At 42.8% G+C, this 20,944-nt stretch overlaps 1 protein-coding gene across 1 annotated transcript in view; it reads right to left on the reverse strand.

Moving 5' to 3' along the window:
* Positions 1 to 20,944, reverse strand: part of RPL37 (ribosomal protein L37) — a 346,904-nt gene that overhangs the window by 78,255 nt on the left and 247,705 nt on the right. The window lies entirely within an intron of this gene.

Here is a 20,944-nt window from a genome sequence, read left to right on the forward strand (position 1 = left end):
GTATTAATTTTAAAACAATACTCCAAAATATCTCATTTTGAAAAGGTTGACACAAAATGTGCAATTGTTTTCCATTTTAGATTTTTAGGCACATATGCTATTATGATTTTTATGCTTTTTTAAGAAAAATGAAATTGCATCAAGACAAAACATTGCTTCCTTTTTTAGTAAAGAAGAATGTGCATAGCTGTCCTAGTGAGAATTCAAAGCACTTGTACACACTAATTCTTCAACAAACAAGATTTTTCAGAGATATTTAACTGTAATCAAAAGCAAAATATGGTAAAACTGAAGACAGAGACATCAGAGGTCTTATCAATGAACCAAGAGAAGATCAGGTATTCTATTTTTTCCCCTTACCTGGGTTCCTGGCTCCTTGCACCTATACTGATGTTGTAGAAAAATGATGAAGTCCTACAGAACAATTACTTTGTTTATTTCTTCAATACATCAGAAGTATATCAAAAGCCATATAAACATAAGTACACAAGAGATTGATTCAACATTTTAAAGAAGAAAAAACCCCACAACACACTTCCCCATAAGTCTTGTAACTGAAGGCAACAGAAGAGCTTCCCTACTGTAAAACTTAGCTGCAGTCAGTTAACTTTGTAGACTGGTGTGACCTTGGCATGGTTTTCTGCAACCTTTTCAGTGAAACATTGGAGATTGTGTTTGATTTGGTTACCCATTAACAAAAGTAGATGCGATCTGGTAACAGAAACAATCAGAACAAGCCATCATCCTCAGAGAGCCAAGTTCTAGAGAACTGTGTAGGAACAGCTCTTCATATAAGCTGAGAGGAATAAACATATCTTTTCATTAGGTTGTAATGGCTGACTGGTCTGCAGGTCTCCGTGTGCTGCCTGATAGAACAGCCCAGATTTTCTACTCTCAGTTTGAAGGCAAGAGAATGAGAATCTGGTAAGATGGCACATGCTCGCAATTTGTTATTGTTACAGGAGACAGAGTCCAGACCAGGGCAAAATATCTGTCCACTGCTGTGACCTCTCCCAGTGGGACTCCCAGGGAAAGCAAAAATCCAGATCCATTTGAGGTTATTTACAGCTCTTTTCCTTTTGCCCTTTGCGATGAGCTGTGGGCACTCAGTGACCTCAGGGAAGTGCAGCAGCAGACAGGAGCTGCTGATAGCCTCTGTCCTGAGACTGAGGGTGCCAGGGCAGAAATTAAAATGGAAAGTGAATGTAAAGTGAGAGCTACTATTCTGTGATTCTATGATATATCTGTATGGAACAGAAACAGTAATGAAAAGGAAATATCAAGGAAATAGTTTGCACTAAAAAGATAATCAAATTCTGGATCTGGATCCAAAACCTTTATGTCCAACCCAGAAGGCAATGATGCATTATATCCCCATTCACTCCAGCAGTCTGGCAGAAACATGTCAGATGTCAGAGTCCTCAAAATGTATTTCCCAATTCTTTGGAACCCAAGGTCATGTATATCCTTGAAAAAGAATAACATCTCAGAGGTTCCTGGATAGCTTCACATTCCAAATGCCTTTGCAGTTTGTTTGTGGGATTTTTTTTTTTTAATTCTGCAAGGAAGTGTTGTTACACAGCTTGAGGACACAATTATCCAACTGATGTTCTGCCAGATCCTTATTACACTGTGTAAACTTGTCATAAGAAATCAAAATAGTTAGCAATCTGTCTCCATGGTTGCTATTGGGTGGGATTTGTAAAGTTATGTGAAAAATACCATCTTCTACCTTTCAGAGAGCATCTCTTCACCCTGAGCACTCTCAGCTCACTGAGAGTGGGAACCCAAACAGGAGATACCTGGCTTTTCCCAGGCTTGTAGAAATAAGCCACAACTGTGAGCTGCAAGATAGTGTTTATAGTAATATAACACAAATGGTTAAAATCGTTGAGCTGAGAAGCTACCTTCAAACTATTTCTTAAGAGAAAAACAAGAAGTTACATTAAAAATCTATAAATTTTAGAAATATTACAAAGCGTCCCATTTTCAGCTGTCACAGAGTTCATTTTATTCCTAATACATGGTAAATTGGTGTTTGGCTGCTGCTAGCTAGCACTTGAGTTAAGGATTTTTCAGTTACTTATACTCTGCCAGCAAGAAGAGGCACAAGAAGCTGGGAGTGCGCATGGCCAGGACAGCCGACCCAAACTATCCAAAGGGCTGTCCCATACCACAGAATGTCTTGCCCTGTGTATGAACTGGGAGGAGTTGGTGGGGAGGGGAGAATTGTTGCTTGGACATCAGTTAGCAGGTGGTGAGCAATAGCATTGTGCATTGCTCAGTTTGGAGTGACTTTTTTTCCTTCTCCTGGGTTTAATTTATCTCTCTTATCTTTTCATTACAATTATTATTAGTAGTAAAAATGTTATTATTGGTATTGTTCTAATTTATCTCATTTTAATTATTAAATGGTTCATACGTCAACCAACACATTTTACCTACTTTTTTCTGATTCTCCTCCCTAACCCACTGGGAAGAGTGTGAGCAAGTAGCTGCATGGTGCTTAGCTGATGTCTGGGATTAAACCACAATATAAGGAAAAGACACTTTACACAGTCTACAAGCATTCTGTGCCATTCATTATCAGTGAATGCACACATGCACAATAGTTAGCATCAACAGAAATGTGAGGTGCAGACTGGCACTGGTAGACTTGAGATGAAACTTGGCTTGAGGACAGCAGGAGTTCATCTCTATTGAATCCTTAGAAGGGGGTTCATGTGAGCTTAGCTCAGTTGTTTGAAGCTGATGTGCCACAGCAACAACAGTGCTGCTTGGGCTAAGTCACATTTTGGTAAAGATGCGTGCAACTGCTAATGTATGCTCTATCAGCTTGTCTATAAGAACAACGGATGATTGGAGGAATGAAGAGTCTGGACCTGGATAAAAAAGCTGGCACTGATATAACCAAAAAGACTAGAGAAAAAATCTTTTCCCATGTGTGGCAGCTCACCTCATGATGCTTCAGGACTGCTCTCCATAGACACATCTCAATTTATCAAAGGCTTTGTCTATAGGATAGCCTCACTGTCTTCTGTCCTGTCTGGAGATCTGCATTTCCATATGTACATCCTTCCCTTACACCTGACACTTCATCTTCACTTGCTGTCTTCACATTCAGCTACTCACAGGGTTTCCTCATGACCTTTTATGAGAAATCAAATCTGCTTACAGATACAAGCATCTAGAAGTCTAGCAATATAGCAAGCTCTGCTCAAGGAAGAAACTCTAGAACTGTAAAGGGGAAAAAGCAGAAGCAAGTGGGCAAGCACCATGACATTTTCAGGGATGAAAGCAGAATGCAAGTCAAACAACTCCTCAGTTGAAGTGACATCCCCTGATGTTTTCCAGATCCCCTAGGTGCAGAGACAGAGACTCATTAATCCTGCTCCATGAAATTCACAACTGTGGACTGTTACTACCTACTTCCAGTTCTTTAGATGATAAATAACAAGAGTTTACTGAGCTGTCCCTCATTTCACACAGGTCTTGCAGACATGGCTTCAGCTGTCTGCTCTCTGAGAAAGTCTAGAGTTCTAAGAGTATGAATTGATAGTATTCACTAGACATCATTTCCCCCCTCAAAATCTTCCAGAAAACAAAATACAGGAGAAATAGCTCATACCTACATGGCAGACTGAAATCTGGTGTCAGGCTGGACTGGGAGAAAAATATACTTTGCACTTAATTCAGTAATTCAGTGAGGTATTTTTCCTCCTCTTTCAACTTTCATACACCCCCCATGAGAAATGATATTTGAAAAAAAAAAAAAATGAAGGCGCCTTTAAGCAGGAAAGGTCACCTGAATGACTGCAATACTGAGCTGTTTTGACATATCCTGTGGCAATAAGAAAAGTGGACTATAAAACATCTTATTTACTCTGTCCATCATCAGGCTGCATGATGATGGGATGGCACTGCCTCTGGCATGGCACAGCTCATCACTTGTGCTCTGCTTCACCAGGAAGCCCACAACGCTGTCTCCTCCCTGCTTCAACCACTGATCTGAAGGAGGTTTGGGATTGAAGAGTGGAGGGAAAGACTTTGAGGAGTTATGTTAGCACAGAGGATGCTGTGAAGCAGCTGTTACCTGTGGAGAAAAATTATTACTGTCCAAGGATCACGTTAGCAGTTTCAGATTTTATGCTGCAGGATTTGAAAGCATTGAGTTGAGGCTGGATTCTTGAGCTGCTTTGTTGAACAAACAGCCAGGCTTTCTCTCTCTTATATAGTATTTACCAGTCTTTGAATTAATTAACAAGCTGGAAGTGCATAAGTAGCGGCCCAGGACTCCGGACTTCATTGTGGTGAAGGATTGGCACCAAGGTCATGTCAGGACAGTAGCAAGCAGGACTCTCCGCTTCTGAAGATGTGTTCAGGTAGCTTTGCTCTAGATCAGGCACAGGTCACGGTATTTAGCTCTGAAAAACACATTCAATTCTTACATCACCAGGAAGACCCAGCATGAGCTTTGTTTGCTGAGCCTCAGCCCTGTGTTTGCATTTCATGGTAACGGGTGGGCTGAAGCCAAGGAGAGAAACCCCAGCTCAGAAGCAAGAACAGGCAGCTTGCAATGCTGCTTTTTCTTCTTGCAGTCAGAAACTTTATACACATCTCCTGAAGCCTGTCCACAAGGAAAACAGAATTTTCTGTTCATGATGTCCTTATTTTATGTGCAGAGTGAACACCTCAGGGCAGCTTGGGCCCAGAGGTACAGGCAGCATCTCAGGGGAGTCCCTTTTCACCAGTCCTGTGTGGGCTGCCTGGACCAATCTATAATTTATATCATTTATATAATATTATTTACATAATTTTAAAATATTTGTAGTCAATTACATTAAATATCTAATTCATACTAAATATTTTATATAATATTTGATTTCTATAGGCATAGAATTTACTGGAATGGATTCTTCTGTGGAGAACAAACCAAAAAAGACCTCATGTCTCAGCAAATAACACAAGCTACATTATGTGGCTATATGTTCTTTTTAGGTGAGGAAGGTTGTAAAGGGAACATATTCCTCATGTAATCCAAAGGCTATACATAACGTTCACCTCCACATAAGTGTTTTTTTCCTCCACTGAGGCTTTTAAGGACCACCCAGGTTACCCTGTGAGCCCCCAGACTGTGGAGGGATGAATACAGGAGAGAGGGAGGGCTTTTGGCCTCACATTTTCATTCTGCTTCATCAACCCAACATCAAGGGCCTGGACCATGGACATCACTGCACGTGAGTTGGCATCACCATGTTGACCTACACAGCTCATGTATTATGTGGAAATCATAGAACTTCTCTCCAGAAGTTCTCTGTCACTCTTGAGCTGAGTAGCCCAGAACTGGACACAGGACTCCATATGAGGCCTCACCAGGGCAGAGTAGAGAGGGAGAAGAACCTCCCTCGACCTGCTGGCCACACTCTTCTTAATGCATCCCAAGATGGCATTGGCCTTCTTGGCCACAAGAGCACATTGCTGGCTCATATTTAGTTTATTATCAATCAGGACTCCTAGGTCTCTCTCTGCAGAGCTGCTCTTCAGCAGTTCAACCCCCAGCCCGTCCTGGTGCATGGGGTTGTTCCTTCCAAGGTGCAGGACTCTGCACTTGTCTTTGCTGAACCTCATGAGGTTCCTCTCTGCCCAACTCTCAAGGCAGTTGAGATCCCGCTGAATGGCAGCACAGCCTTCTGGGGAATCAGCCAGTCCTCCCAGTTTGGTGTCATCAGTGACCTTGCTGAGGGTACACTCTGTCGCCTCATCCAGGTCATTGATAGAAATGCAAGACCACAATCTCTGTTTGTTTTCACCTTGTAAATTACTCACAGTTGGTGCTGAAGTCTCTCTTTTGGTAGACGGACTGGTCACTGGAGCGCTGGCGCGACAGATGGATACTGAAGCCTGAGACAGCAAATGGGGATGGAGATCTGGTATCTCTGAAACGTTACCCAGCATGCCATTCTGTAAGCTGCAACTTTATTTATTCTTGTACAAGAAATGATAGTACTTCTGGATTCCTAGCAAACAGGAGGGACAACAGAGCTGTGAGTCATTTGTATGCCATAGTTGAAAAGGTATTCTAGACAAAAAACAGGACAAAATGCCTGTCATGCCATGTAAGTACCTCTGCAGCTTTATCAGTGCTCGATGCAGACAGCAGTAGCACAAGTACCTGTGAGCATACCTAGAGTTCAGGAGACATCAGCTTGTGCTGCAGCTGATTTTCAAAATATTGAACAGGGTAAATGCTCCTCATTTGCAGCAGGGAAATTGGGATGTGCATTGCCTGCCCATAGACTTTGGAAGCACACAGGGAACACACTTTTGAAAGCTGAAACGTCATGGAAATCACATGGGGAAAAGGCTCAGTTCCAATGTGCTGAAGATACACTTTGCATCTGCAGGAGCCATCTGCTGTACAGGGCTTTTTTTGTGTCGAGGGGAAGGGCAGCTTCCTAAAAGAGATAGTATGGTGCTGAAAACACACAGTAGAAAGGAAGGCAGGAAGATAAGATACTGCCTGATGGAAAAAAGTATAGAAAAATCTTAAAAAGGAACAATGTCCAGCAGTAAGAATCTCTGATATACAGTGTTATTTCAGTTTGATAATCATCAATCAAGGCATCATCTTGTCTGATTAAACCAGCACCCAAAAGCCACTCCACAGGGAAGTGATGAAAGAAACTAAGTGCATCCCTAATCATCACTCTGTTCCTAGTGCTCCCATTTCCTGTTCAAACTCACTGCCTCAGTGCAAAAAGAGATGATCTTGTGACTACACTAGTTACTCTGGGGCCCTTTCTAAGTCCTAGGACAATATCCCCATCTCAGCAGAACCTGAACCATCATAGTCAGTCTTGTCTTTTATTGGACATGGATTAGTGCCAGTTTGCCTGGTGCAGAAGCATCTCACTGCCTCGGTGCATGTGGTACTGTGGCACTCTCCTTCCTGCAGTACAGCCTTAGCAGCCTTCCATACAAATGAATCTGAGCCAACACTATCATGCTGGGCTTGAGAGTTTGAGAGTGGTGTAATTTAAAAGGTATACACATGTTTTATATGGTGCTATACATATAATTACATACATGTATTCAAAACATATCAGGCTCAGGCTCAGAGTAATTCCTGTACCACAGCTGTGAATGGATAAGGGCAGAAGAGGCTTGTACTGGCTTAACTGTTGTTGCTCAGGGTTAACACAGTTATGCTTGGCTCCTGCCACATTGGAGAGCACTTGGCTACATATAGCTGTTTTGCAGGCAAGAGCAGACTGTTGTGGATCCTGATTTAGAAACCTTAAAGGATCACCATTGAAGACGATTTTGATATGAATTTGTAAAAGTATGTCTTAGCAGAGTTTGATGGCAAGGTTCATTCTATTACTTAAAACATGAAAGAAACATACAAAGGAAAATCACGTTAAAATCGATTTTGAATTATATTCACAGAGACTGGACATGCAAAAAAGGGAGGCTCTCCCGTTGAGTCACTGTGTTCAGAATAGATCCCCTTGCTTTTTAAACTCCTTCTCTGAGAGGAGTCTAGGTGCAGCTGTATCCCATCTTAGTCCCAGACTTGAACAAAGGTTTATGGCTAATAGAATTAGCTACATAGATTTAATTACACAATCGGTCAGCATACTATCAGTCATTTAATGAAGATCTGCTGTGCATAAAGTATCTCTCTGCCTTGGGTAAGAAAGGATTTCTTAGTCTCAGGTGAGGAATCTCAAATCTGGATGTTTAAGAAGTACTTACCATCCAAGTGTCTGATGTTAGTCTGCTCCCAAGTTTGGATCCCAGCTTTTGCAAAGCAGAGCCTCAGGCATCAAAGTACATAAAAATAAGTAACTTAATAGAGTAGTACACCAGCAGGATCAGCTCAAGCTGGGTGCCTCCAGAGAGAGAACGCCCAAATAAAGAAATTCCTGGGCAATTATACCTTTACAGACTATTCACCCGCCCCTCATACACTCAGATTCACCTTCCATGAACCGTTTGGTCCAATGGTCGTTCTGGTCTGAGATCTTCTGACTCCTCATTGTATTTCTTCACTGTCCCCAGACAGGCCACTATCTTCTCTAGTTGCAGCTGCTGTTGACAGTTGTAGCCTCCTTATCTCCTGGTTTGGGTTAGCTCTGAAGGCCTTGTTTTGCTTAAGCACATAGGTGTTCAGTAAGTCTCAGTCAAAGTTTAAGGGTTGTGGCCCAACTGCTTATGCTAAATAAGCATAAGCATACAGCAAGCTAAGCAAACAGCAAGCAAATTACAAAACATTATGGCTCTAAACAATGTATTCTATTTTAAAACTTATTTTAAGCTAAACTGTCTAATATCTCTTAACTTTGAGAGGTATTCCTGATCAAGGGCAGAGTTACTTGATATATAGTTCGGTTGCTGTCTGGGGAGAACTCAAATTGGTCTCACTCCATGATCTCCTGTCAGTGAAAGACCTTATTGCTCTGAGGAGCAACCTTGAGAGGCATCCCTGCTCAAGCAAGACTGCTGTTATGCAGCATTGCTGCTGAGTACAGTGAGCTCAAAGGTGGCTCACAAGGACTGTCATATTTATGGAGTAAAAGGATTGGCTCATAGTCAAATTGCATACAACAGAGGAGACAGGAGCACAAGACTCCTTATACTCAGAACTTTCTCTGCTCAAGTGGTAGCCATCAGTGGCAGTTATTTTAATGAATATATCTGATGCATGATGGCTGCATCCTGCTCAATGTGGATTCAAAGTGGCTTTAGGGGAGACAGATGACACAATAGCTGAGGGATAGTTTGACTAATGCACCCACCTAACCATGGTGCTGGCCAGTGTAGAACTCAAGCCATATTTTAAAGAAACTAACATCTGTAGTTAGCATGTAAACATGACTGTGAGTCAATCAACTAACTCCATAAATATTGGACAGCACAGGGCCAATTGAGCTGTCCTGCACAGCAGCCAGCTGCTTACCCAGATCTCCCGTTGAGCAAGGACACCTCAAAGTTACTTCTCCAGGTTGGGAGATTAATTGCCACAACAGATTCTTGTTAAATGATCAATAGCATGCTAAACTTAGAAATTCTAACTAAGTGATAGTATATAATTGATTTTTTTTCAATGATTCTTTAGACATAGTCCCAGTCTGGGACTAAGTCTTGATGCAGACACACTTGAACTCCCCTCTGAGAAGGAGTTTAGAAAACAAAGAGGTCCTTTCTGAGCCCCATGACTCAATGGGAGAGGCTCCCTGACAGTTTTGTCTGATCCAGTCTTCTATGCAGGAGATGGTCTAGTTTGTGTTGATATTCAGTCTTGTTAAATAACTGTCACATTTATTATCAAACTTTGTTAAATCACTATTTTATATCACTAAACATATTGCTACTTCCTGACAAGGGAAATGAGTCTCTCCATCCATGACAAGTCAGCATAGTTGGCAGAATGGCAAGTAATATCACTGATTATTTAGAGAGGCATGGAGTAAATCTGAGTCTGAACTTCTCAGAAGAATTGACTCAGGACTATTGGCATAATTGAGTGTTGAAGAACATCTAAAAGTAACTAGGGTAAGCACAAAGTGGGGATGGGGGGGTGGGGGTAGGGGTGGCAGTGAGGAAACACCATAAGAGACCAAAAACCAAACCAGAAGCAAAAACCCCTGTTATCTGTAAGATTCCAGGTATGTGTCTTGAAGCTGCATATCAAGATTCTATGATTCTATGATTCTGTGATTAACTGGGTTAGCAAGCTGAATGCAAAGAAAGCTACCCTGATGAAAGAGCTGAAACTGAACAGTCAGCGCCTCCAGGGATCATTTGCAGAAGGGCTACTGTCATAAGGGAGTTAATCTCTCAGAAATATTTTATCTTTATTTCCTGCAAAACCCAGATCAACTGTGGATGTAGGAGAATTCTGGGGCCAGCTGGTTTTCAGCCCCACCAGCCCTCCTAGTTTAAAAAAGCCCAAGTTTTAAGCTTTTTCTTTAATTTTAACCACATTGGAGGGAGATTGCAGTGCTCTTAGAAGGGGAATGACCTGATTAGTGTACCCATCAAGGACAGACTGGATCAGGGCTCAGTCACTTGGTTTGTGCTGACTGATACGGTTTAGTTTAGTGATGGGCTTGGCGATGTGAGGTGAGGGGTGGGAGTCAATGATCTTAAAGGTCTTTTCTAACCAGAATAATTCTGTGATTCTATGATTTGAAAGTAAGAACAGAAACAAGAAAGTGTGGGACCTAGAGAAGGAAATAGAAGATACAAGGTAATATAAGTTGTTACTGTCTTTAACAATATAACAGCTGCAGAAACAGTTACAGGAGATAAAAAAAAAAAAAGGGAAAAAAAAAAAAAAAAGCAGCTCCTAATATCATGCAGATCGGGAAACTAACAGAATCCCCTGAAGACTGTGATCAACAGTCTCGACAGTGATGTGGATCAAGAGCTGTCTGAATGACAGAGCCCAGAGGGTGGTGATCAATGGCACAGAATCGAGTTGGAGGCCTGTGGCCAGTGGAGTTCCACAGGGATCTGTTCTTGGCCCAGTCGTGTTCAACATCTTCATCAATGACCTGGATGAGGGGACAGAGTGTACCCTCAGCAAGTTCCCTGATGACACCAAACTGGGAGGACTGGCTGATTCCCCAGAAGGCTGTGCTGCCACTCAGCAGGATCTCGACCAGCTTGAGAGTTGGGCAGAGAGAAACCTCATGAGGTTCAACAAGGACAAGTGCAGAGTCCTGCATCTGGGAAGGAACAACCCCATGCACCAGTACAGGCTGGGGGCTGAACTGAAGAGCAGCTCTGCAGAGAGAGACCTAGGAGTCCTGATTGATAATAAGCTAAATACGAGCCAGCAATGTACCCTTGTGGCCAAGAAGGCCAATGGCATCTTGGGATGCATTAAAAAGAGTGTGGCCAGCAGGTCAAGGGAGGTTCTTCTCCCCCTCTTCTCTGCCCTGGTGAGGCCTCATATGGAGTCCTGTGTCCAGTTCTGGGCTCCTTAGCTCAAGAGGGACAGGGAAGTGCTGGAGAGAGTCCAGCACAGAGCCACCAAGATGATCAAGGGTATAGAACATCTTTCGTATGAGGAAAGGCTGTAGGAACTGGGGCTGTTTAGTCTGGAGGAGATTGAAGGGAGATCTTATTAACATTTATAAATATCTAAATGGTGGGTGTTGGGAGATTGGGGCATCCCTTTTTTCTATAGTAACTAACAACAGGACAAGTGGTAATGGGAAGAAGCTGGAACACAAAAAGTTCCACTTAATATAAGGAAAAACTATTTCACTTTTCAGGTGAGGGAGCCCTGGCACAGACTGCCCAGAGGGGTTGTGGAGTCTCCTTCCTTGGAGGTCTCCAAGACCCACCTGGACATATTCCTATGTGACCTGATCTAGGTGAACCTAGATCTAGCTTTTGCATGGGGGTTGGACTAGATGATCTCTAAAGGTCCCTTCCAACCCTTATCATTCTATGAGTCTATGATCAAGATATCTGGGGTGATCCCAATGATAGTGAGCCCAAAGAAGGTGATCCTTTTCCTCCCCACTAGTCTTTCTGAATATGAAGTCAGATGTGTTAAAACAGAAAGAACTGTAGGGCCCAAATAATTCCCTGGGATCTGTTGCAATTGATAAATTTACAAGAGAGATCCAGTAGAAAACCAGGTGGAATGGAAAGTGAATATTTGTGATGAGAATGCCTAAGTGGCAGTGACTGAATAATGTTGAGTGAGAAGCAAACAAATAGCTATTGAGGTCCAGGAATGTTCTTAAATTTAGTACCCAAACTGATAAATGCACCTCATTCTATCACCAGCTGGGTAGTTTACTGGGCTGTGGAATAGGCCCCATGAAGCAAGATGAACCTGCTAAATTCCTCATTAAATCTCTAAGTGAGCTCTCCACAGACATTGCAAAAGTTGTTTGCATACAAGCTGTGCACAAATGAAGACCCTGTGACATCCCACTATCTGCTACAGTAGATTTACAATATTAAAACCCCAGATTAGAGAGAGGGCCCTCAACAATTCTTAAACCCTATAGTGTCACAGAATGGGATGATACTAAAAGAGATACTGAATAGAATAAAAACTCAGGCAATAAAATTCCTAAACAGCTTCTGAAATGGGCAGAATTAATGCATGACATTGTTAACTACAGTGGTAGGGTGTAACAAAGACCTATGAAATAGGGAACAAAAGCCAGATAAAATTTAAAAACTTGCAAATAAAATAGAAGAAGGAGTCATGGAGAAATGCACTAGCCCTGTGCATTTGGGGGTTGAACTAGATGATCTTTCAAGGTCCCTTCAATCACCTTTGCTTCTGGGACTGAGATTCTGTGATTCCCAGGGGTGTGATTCAAGGTCAGACTACCTGCATTATTTTGAGTCTGATTGAAACATTCCAGAAATGAGATAACAGTGAAAAGAAGGAATGTATTTCAACTCCTCCACTGCCAGTCCCCAGAAAGGGAAACAACCTCTTCCTCCCCCTTAGGGAGGAATTATAGAGCACGAAGTAAAAAACTGAGTTATGTCGATAAGAAAACTGGGCCTGCCTGTGGGTAAATGGAGGCTTATCAGGGAATAAATTATGGCCTATGTTTTTTAATTCCAGTTGGTCCTCAGAAACAGCTGGTGGAGTTTTGACTAGATCAAGGGGCTCAGATTTCAATACGAGCACATCAACTACTTCATCAAATACTACATACTAACATCAATTGTGGAGCAGGTGGGCATGTGATCTGGATGGCAAGGAGTTAAGATTAGTGGAATGTCGTGTATCCAGCTGCGAAGCTCAATTTATGGCTCTTGGGTGAGAAGCACAGATGACTTTGCAATTAAAGACCACAGTGAAAATATTTTCTTTGTTTCTAAGGGCTGAACCTGGCACCTGCTGAATGGCAGCCTGTGGGGCTTCAGCTCCAGCCCTGATCCCACCTCAGTGGGAATCAGGAGCTGCAGTGCGGCTGGTCCATGCAGCCCCTGCCCTCCCCCAGTCAAACATCACCCAAGTTCCACAGTGTCTGCCTCCTGCTGCAGCACAAAATGGAATTTCTGAAGTCACAGTTGATTTGGAGAATCATAGAATCATAGAATGGTAGGTAATTCTATAATTCTGTGAGTCTCTAAATCATAGTGAGAAATGACCTCCAGAACCCACTCCCCATATAACTCACCCATCTGGCCAGCTCAGAAGCCACACATGGGTATCATTTAACAACTGATTATTGATATCTGAATGCTGATGCAGCCCCACAAACAGCTGCTACACTGAATGTCATACACATAAAAGCCACCAGGCAACAGCCGCAGCCTGGATGGCAGTGCCAGGTGTAACAGACAGATTCTTTATGGTTCCCTTGAAGGAGGAGGATAAAGAGAAGTCTATTTTCACTCTGGAGGGAACACAATATACTTTCATCAGACTCCCTCAGGAGTAGAAACATTCACTCAAAATTGCTCATGTGGCACTTGCTGAACCCCATCTGTGACATGGGGGTCAACTGCATCTGTCATATAGACTCGTGGCTGTGAGGGTTTCCTCTTCTCTCAGAGATTTCTGAAGTTGGTAAAGCTCAGCTCAAGACAGAGGTGTGAATTGACATCAGTTTGGCATTCATCAGTCATATTTGCCAACGATTTTTCCCCAGTCTTGAACATTTATGGGCAGGAAGCCAGGGAGCCCAGAACAGGACTGACCACCCTGTGGAGACCTTGCTGCTGGAAATGAACTCTGGAGGTAGAATTGAGAGCAGAAATATTCTCCATACCTCTCTATAAAATCATATAATTGTTTTGCTTCAAAAAGACCATTTAGATCATCATCCAATCACTAACCTAACATTTACAAGCCCACCACTAAAATAGGTCTGTCAGTCCCTCATCTACACGGCTTTAAAATATCTCCAGAGATGGTGACTCTACCACCTCTCTGGACAGCCTGTACCAGTGTCTAATAAACCTCTCAGTTAAAAAGTTCTTCCTAGTTTCCAATCCAAACTTCCCTTGGCACAACTTAGTTCATTTCCTCTTGTCCTATCACTCATAACTTGGGAGAAGAGATTTACTCTCACCTCGCTGCAATCTCCTTTCAGTAGTTGCAGAAAGTGAAGTCTCCCCTCAGCCTCTTCTTTTTCAGGCTAAGTAATTCCTTTTCCCTCAGCTTCTTGTCATCAGACTTGTGCTCCAGACTCTTTCATCTGCTTTTTTGCTCATCTCTGCACATGCTCCTTGTTGCAGTGAGGGGCTCAAAACTGAATACAGCACTTGAAGTGCGGCCTCACCAGTGCTATGCACAGAATCATAGTCATATGTGTGTGTTTCCGTGACTGTATTGTCACTTGGCTTTTCATCTGATACAGAATGAGAAGAGAAATAAGAGTGGCATGCCTAGTCTTATTTAGGAAAGCTGATGTAGCACAGTAATGCTAAGGACAGAAATGAACAAAAATTAGGAAGGAAAAACTATTTTCTTGGCTTCTGTGTACATTTGTTTGCATTGTAAACATCCTATGTTACATGATAGGGCAGTCCTGTAAGCACCAATAGGTTCTGAATAACTTTATACCCACAAACACACTTTTTTAGGGACTTAAATTTAAAACAATTCAGATACGGAATTGCACAATCATTAACAAAATTCCTGCAGGTTTACTGCACGCAAATTTCACCACTAGGGAGCACCAACAGACAAAGTCTTTTGTAGGTTTCATGTATTTAAATCGAACTACAGATCTAAAACATGGAGTGCGTTTAACACTGACACAGTAAATATTTTAAATTGCAATTTTTAAAACTGCCCACTGAGAAATTAGATGAATCGAGAGTAAAGGGGCAAGAGATTTCAAATTATGTAATCACTAGGCAAGGTCTGTAAATTGACACCAATCGAAAGCTCTCCTGATTCATCTCTGCAACTCATAGCTAATTTTTTTCCCAAGTTTCTATATGATTAGTAACCTCATAATGATAAAAAAAGACAAATACCAAGCACCGAAGGAGCTTTTCTTCACCAGATATGAACCTTCTGGGTCAAATCCAAAGTATATTACAGAGCTGAGGGAAAAAAGCACTTGGATTTTTATTTTGTCAGAGCAAGATCAGAAGTCCCTGACTGTTTATCAGTGACTCAGAAGCAGATGGAGAAAATTCAGACCTGTAGCTCAAATCCCAGACTGCACAGCAGGACTGACTAGAGATGGTTATTAACAGTTCACCCCATATATCTTCAATTCCTCTTCCTCTTGTCAGAAGCACAAAAAATATGTTCTCCTTATCCTCTCTTTCAGTCTGAGGTGGACACAAAACATCAACATTGCTGTCATAGTTGTGTAGAGTGGGGTGACAGACTGCTCTGTGGAACTCTGGCCATTCTGGATTTCACTGTATGCCTCATCAGATGGGTTCCATGGGACTCTCAGGACATTGAAATGAAGGTAAAGCTGAAGTCAATAAAACCTCAGCTCCTGAGCAGCTGTGTGGATACAGACCGTATACTGATAGTCACTGTAAGAGTTCACATCTTAAATTCCACTTCTAACACTAGAAGAAAAAATAGACACATAGATGAGGTACTAAGGGACATGGTTTACTGGTAAGCTTGGAAATATTACATTATTGATTGGACTCAATGGTCTTTTTCAACCAAAATAATTCTGTGATTACTTAGTGACTCAGGAGCCATCCATATTGCAGCTCTTCCTGGTCTTCATTTTCTCCAAACGCCATGACATGCATTCATGTTGGTGCTATCCATTTGAAAAGTTACCCTGGCATATGTCACACCAACCTTCAACAGAGGTTGTTTGACTGGAGATTTGTCTCTAGCCACTGACCATAGAGTCTCTCTTCCATGCATGAAGCCATGACTGCAGGGAAATTCTGCAAGCAAACATGTATGTGTCATAGCTACCAAAACATTCAAGAAAGAAAACTGTACAAACAGGATGCAGTTGATGATGACCCACTGAACACTCCAATGAAGAGCTCTTTGGTTACCATATGGAAGCTAAATTGCATTAATCTAGCCTGTAGTAGTAGCCCATTTCCAGTTGGATTAAGGCTCTCCTGGTCCCATATGGCATATTTCATATCTTTTTCTTCCCAATAGTCCCAATAGCACTGTAGATAATGTTCTCTAAATATCAAGAGAAGGAATAATTCAATTCAGCAGGAAAGCTCCTGCTCTCTTGTGTACTACAATGACATTTGAGGTGACATTCCTGACCATGGGAGTGCGAGTGCCAATGCTCATCTGAGGAATCCTTGGTCCACTTGGGCACTGTGCATTTGAAAGTAATGGGAACAGGATCAGAAGTGGGGCAGCTGAGATGAAACTGAATTGCTGAGAGCAGTAAGTATATACCTCAGTTATATTTGATGTGTGCTGAAAAATGAGTAGGATAAACCATACAGAGGATGAAGTCTTGAGGGCTGTTGGGCTTTAATATGCAGTTTAGAAATAATGCTCCATGCAGGCAAATGCTGCTTCCCTTTCAGAATAAGCACAATCATCCCAAATGTCATACCTTGGAGACTTGGTTTCGGCCCTCCCTTTATAGTTGTACCACCTACGTAAAGGTTGGCTCTTCAAAATGCCCTGAAAGCAACACACTCAGTGGAATAGGAGTTTGGTGTTGGACAGGGGCATGTGAAAAGCACTCAGAGCTTTGAGGGATCATAGAATCATGAATCATAGAATAGTAGGGGTTGGAAGGGACCTTTAGAGATCATCTAGTCCAACCCCCCTGCAGAAGCAAGTCTACCTAAATAAGGTCACACAGGAATACATCCAGGCAGGTTTTGAAGACCTCCATGGAAGGAGACTCACATCCTCCCTGGGCAGCCTGTGCCAGGGCTCCCTCACTCTTACAGTGAAATAGTTTTTTCTTATATTTAAATGGAACTTTTTGTGTTCCAGCTTCATCCCATTACCCCTTGTCCTGTTGCTAGACATAACACAAAAAAGGAATGTCCCAACCTCCTGATATTCACCATTTAGACATCTGTAAATATTAATGAAATCCCCTGCAGCCTCCTCCAGACTAAACAGACCCAGTTCCTACAGCCTTTCTTCATAAGGAAGATGCTCCAGTCCCCTGATCATCTTGGTGGCCCTGCGCTGGACTCTCCAGAAGTTCCCTGTCCCTCTTGAGCTGGGGAGCCCAGAACTGGACACAGGACTCCAGATGAGGCCTCACCAGGGCAGAGTAGAGGAGGAGCTGAATCTCCTTCAACCTGCTGGCCACACTCTTCTTGAAGCATTCCAGGATGCCATTGGCCTTCTTGGCCATGAGAGCATATTGCTTTCTCATGGTTAGTTTATTATCAACCAGGATCTTGATGTCTCTTTTGCATCTCTGCCATGCTTTGACCAGTGGTATTTCTGAGCAGACCTAAAAATCAAACCATGACTCCTGCCAGATGAGATGCAAATGCTTAACATCAGGGCTCATGAAAACTGTTGGTCTGGAAAGCTTTTGTCCAGGCTAACCAGTACATATGTGGCACAGCCTTTTTGCCTCTTCACTGCGGCGCAATCTTGACTATCAAAAGCTGGCAGTCAGCCTCAGCTTTGCACAGAGCCCTTCTGTATCTGGCAGTACTGCTTGCCCTGCAAGGTCCTACAGCCAGTAAACCCATCTTCAGCAAAACAGGGAGTGAACTGCAAAGTGCAGGTGCAGGCTTGTCTACCTGTGCTCATTTGGTCTCCTGTCCTGAGAAATACATGTATGCACTAACACACCTGCTTGCAGTGAAGCTGACCTTCAGCTACTAGCATCTGCTAGCAGCCAGACTCCTCCAAAGGAAGTGCTGGATGAATCCTGCTGCATATGTCTGGGCACACAGACTCCTTTCCTGCAACCATCCCTGTGGGCAGCAGGGAAGTGGACTCGGCCCTCTCCGGTGAAGCTTTTTGAAATACTGTGATCAGTTCTGGGCCACTCACTACAAGAAGGACATTGAGGTGCTGGAGCATATCCAGAGATGGACAATGAAGCTGGTGAAGTGCCTGGAGAACAAGTCCAATGACTAGTAGTTGAGGGAGCTGGGGATGTTTAGTCTGGAGAAGAGGAGGCTGAGGAGACATGATCACTCCCTACAGCTATCCGAAAGAGGGTTGTAGTGAGGTGGAAGTCAACCTTTCGCATGGGGAGGTTTAGATGGAATATTAGAAAGAAATTTTTCCCTGAAATGGTGTAGTGGGTCTGGGATGGTAGCGATTTTCCACAGCAGCTCCTGCAGTGCTGTGCTTACTGTTGATATCAATATTATGACTACCGCTTGCACAGCATCAGGGCTGTCCCTCCAGCATTCCTTCCCCCACCTTCACCAATAGCTGTGGGTGGGCATGATCTTGGGAGGGACTATGGCCAGGACAGCTGACCCAGGCTGACCAAGGAGATATTCCATACCATATGACGTCAGCTCAGTAATATAAACTGGGGGAGAGGAGCAGGAAGGGGAGGCGAGATTCATTTCTGGCCTTCCCAAAGCAACCGCTACGCGTACTGAAGCCCTTTGCTGCTTCTTTATGAAACTGCTTTTATCTCAACCCACGAGACTCCCATCTTATTTTCTCCCCTTCCCTGGCTTGCTGAGGAGGTGGGGGATAAAGCGGTGTGGTGGGCACCTGGCATCCAGCCAGGCTCAAACTACCACAAATGGTTCTCAGACGCTGGCAAAGGCTGCTCAGGGAGGTGGTTGGACTTGATGATCTAAAAGGTCTTTTTCAATCAAAACAATTCCATGATTCTAAGTGCAGGGTATCCTGTGCCCACTGGCCCCAGAGGGAGGCTGTGCTCTGGACATCCACTGCAGCAGGACAGGGCTGTTTGCCCAAGCTCCAGCACTGTTGAACTTGCATTTTGGGAAAGGCATGGGAGAACACAAGGCAGTCCCAACCTGGAGTCAATGAACTCAGTCACAATTGCATCACTATAAAATGATTTCAACACTCCTTAGCTCAGCTGAGATATTTTTGTTTCATACTGGTGTGAGTGGGAAACATTGAGCTTTACAGTGCATTCAATGATTGACAGGCTCATGAGGGCATCCAAAGATATTCCATCAGTTATTTGAGACAGTTTTTAAAATCCAGCCTACAGTAGTCAATCCTTCTTTAGAGACTTAATGAGTTTAAGGATCATCCCTGTAGGCCAATGCTCACTTTACAAAAATAAACCCAGAGGACAGAGAGCAAATTCAAGTAGGTTTCAGCCCCTTAAGCTACCCCTGCAGAAGACAAAAGATGATATATTGTGCACGTGTTCTGCAGATAAACAGGAGACTTGAGGCACTTCTGTAAATACGCATGTGCCTTCCTCTGGAAGCAGTGACTGTTTTCATACTATAGACCAAAAAAGAAAGTGTGAGAGGCATCTGTGCTTTGTTTATAGCTCCTTTAGCCTTTCTTGAATTATAAATTACTTGGCATCAGTTGAGAAAAAAGAGAAAGACAGTGCTGGATACCACATGGAAAGTTTGAAGTTGACAGCTATTTCAAATCTTCCAGATTTTACTGCCTAAAGTTACAGTCCCTTTTATTAGCTACTCCATAATTATAAAACTTCTTGTGGAAATCAATACATTTAGTATACATTTAATTGTAAAATAGGCTACTGTAAAATATATTTTTTATATATGTGCTTTATAGGATATCAACCACGACCATTTTCTATGGCAGTCTTCACCCCTTGTCTCCTTCTTACTCTTCACCCATCAGTGAATAGACAAATGGATTTGAGGTCTGCCTGGAACACTTGAAATTTTTACAGTGAGAGGAGCTAGGAAAAATAAATTGTACTCTTCTCCCATTTTCAGCCCCCTGGTTTAACCACAATGGCAACACTAGGAGAACATAAAGGCATAGCCTGTGATGGCCAGCAGCAGGAAGCACAGTGCTGTAATGGCATCTGGAGCATTATCAGAAATGCTGGCCTAAAGTTGTAATTACACTAATTGCCTTTAATTACACTCAATGATCCAAAACAGGATGCTTCCAAGAAACATGACACACTACCAATCATGACAGATTTAGAAAGTAACTTGAACAAGTACATGGTTAGATCTTTCTAATTAGAGCCACAGCTGGAATGACAGCGATGTGTATGCATATCTGTGTTCTTGTTTTACAGGTCACTCACAAAAGAAGTACAGAAGCAAGTAGCAGGTCCTTCTTCACACTGCAAACACTATATTCCCAGAAATAGGACATATATGGAAATGGTGCTTTCCCTTCCCTGGATCTGAACATGACCTCTGTCTTCTGCCATAAGTGTCCTTACCCCTACAAAGATGCTTTAGACACTGCAGGTTATACCACAGTTCTGTAGGGTGGTAACAGGATGGTAACATCTTTGCTGTGGGCACAATGAGAGTTTAAAGTTACCATAGCTTTACACAAATCCTGGAAGTAATTTTGTGTAAAAGTCAGCTCTGTCCTCTCTTCAGTTATAGTTCTACAAACACAAAGAAACATTTACATGTGTCCTTTTTCCCTGTGGCAAGGCAATTCTCTCCAGTGTTGGACAGAATTTATTGATGAAATCCAAAACTCAATGGAGGAGTTGCACCATGTCTCAGCTCTCCACCCAAGTCCTGGGATGGAATTGAACTCCCAGTCCAGCATCCTGGCAGTAGATGAAGGAGCTGTGGCTGTAAATTTACCTAATGGTGTTTTGCGTGTGCACACGTGACCCTGTGGCAGGCAGAGGTTCCTGAGATGGCCCTGCTGATGGAGCTGAGATGACTGTTCCTCTGTCACTCCCTGTCCCTTACAGTGGGAGTTGGTGGTGTTGCCGTATCATCTTTACTTTGCTCACCTGCAATTATGGGAGCTGTGCTTCTCTCCATGACTCAGAATGTTTTATTCATGATCCATTTATGGCAAGACAAAGCACAGGGTGCTCTGACACTGAAACTCCTCTTCCTGTTAACAGTGTTA

This window comes from Colius striatus, chromosome Z (assembly GCF_028858725.1).
Source record: "Colius striatus isolate bColStr4 chromosome Z, bColStr4.1.hap1, whole genome shotgun sequence".
Lineage (NCBI taxonomy): Eukaryota > Metazoa > Chordata > Aves > Coliiformes > Coliidae > Colius > Colius striatus.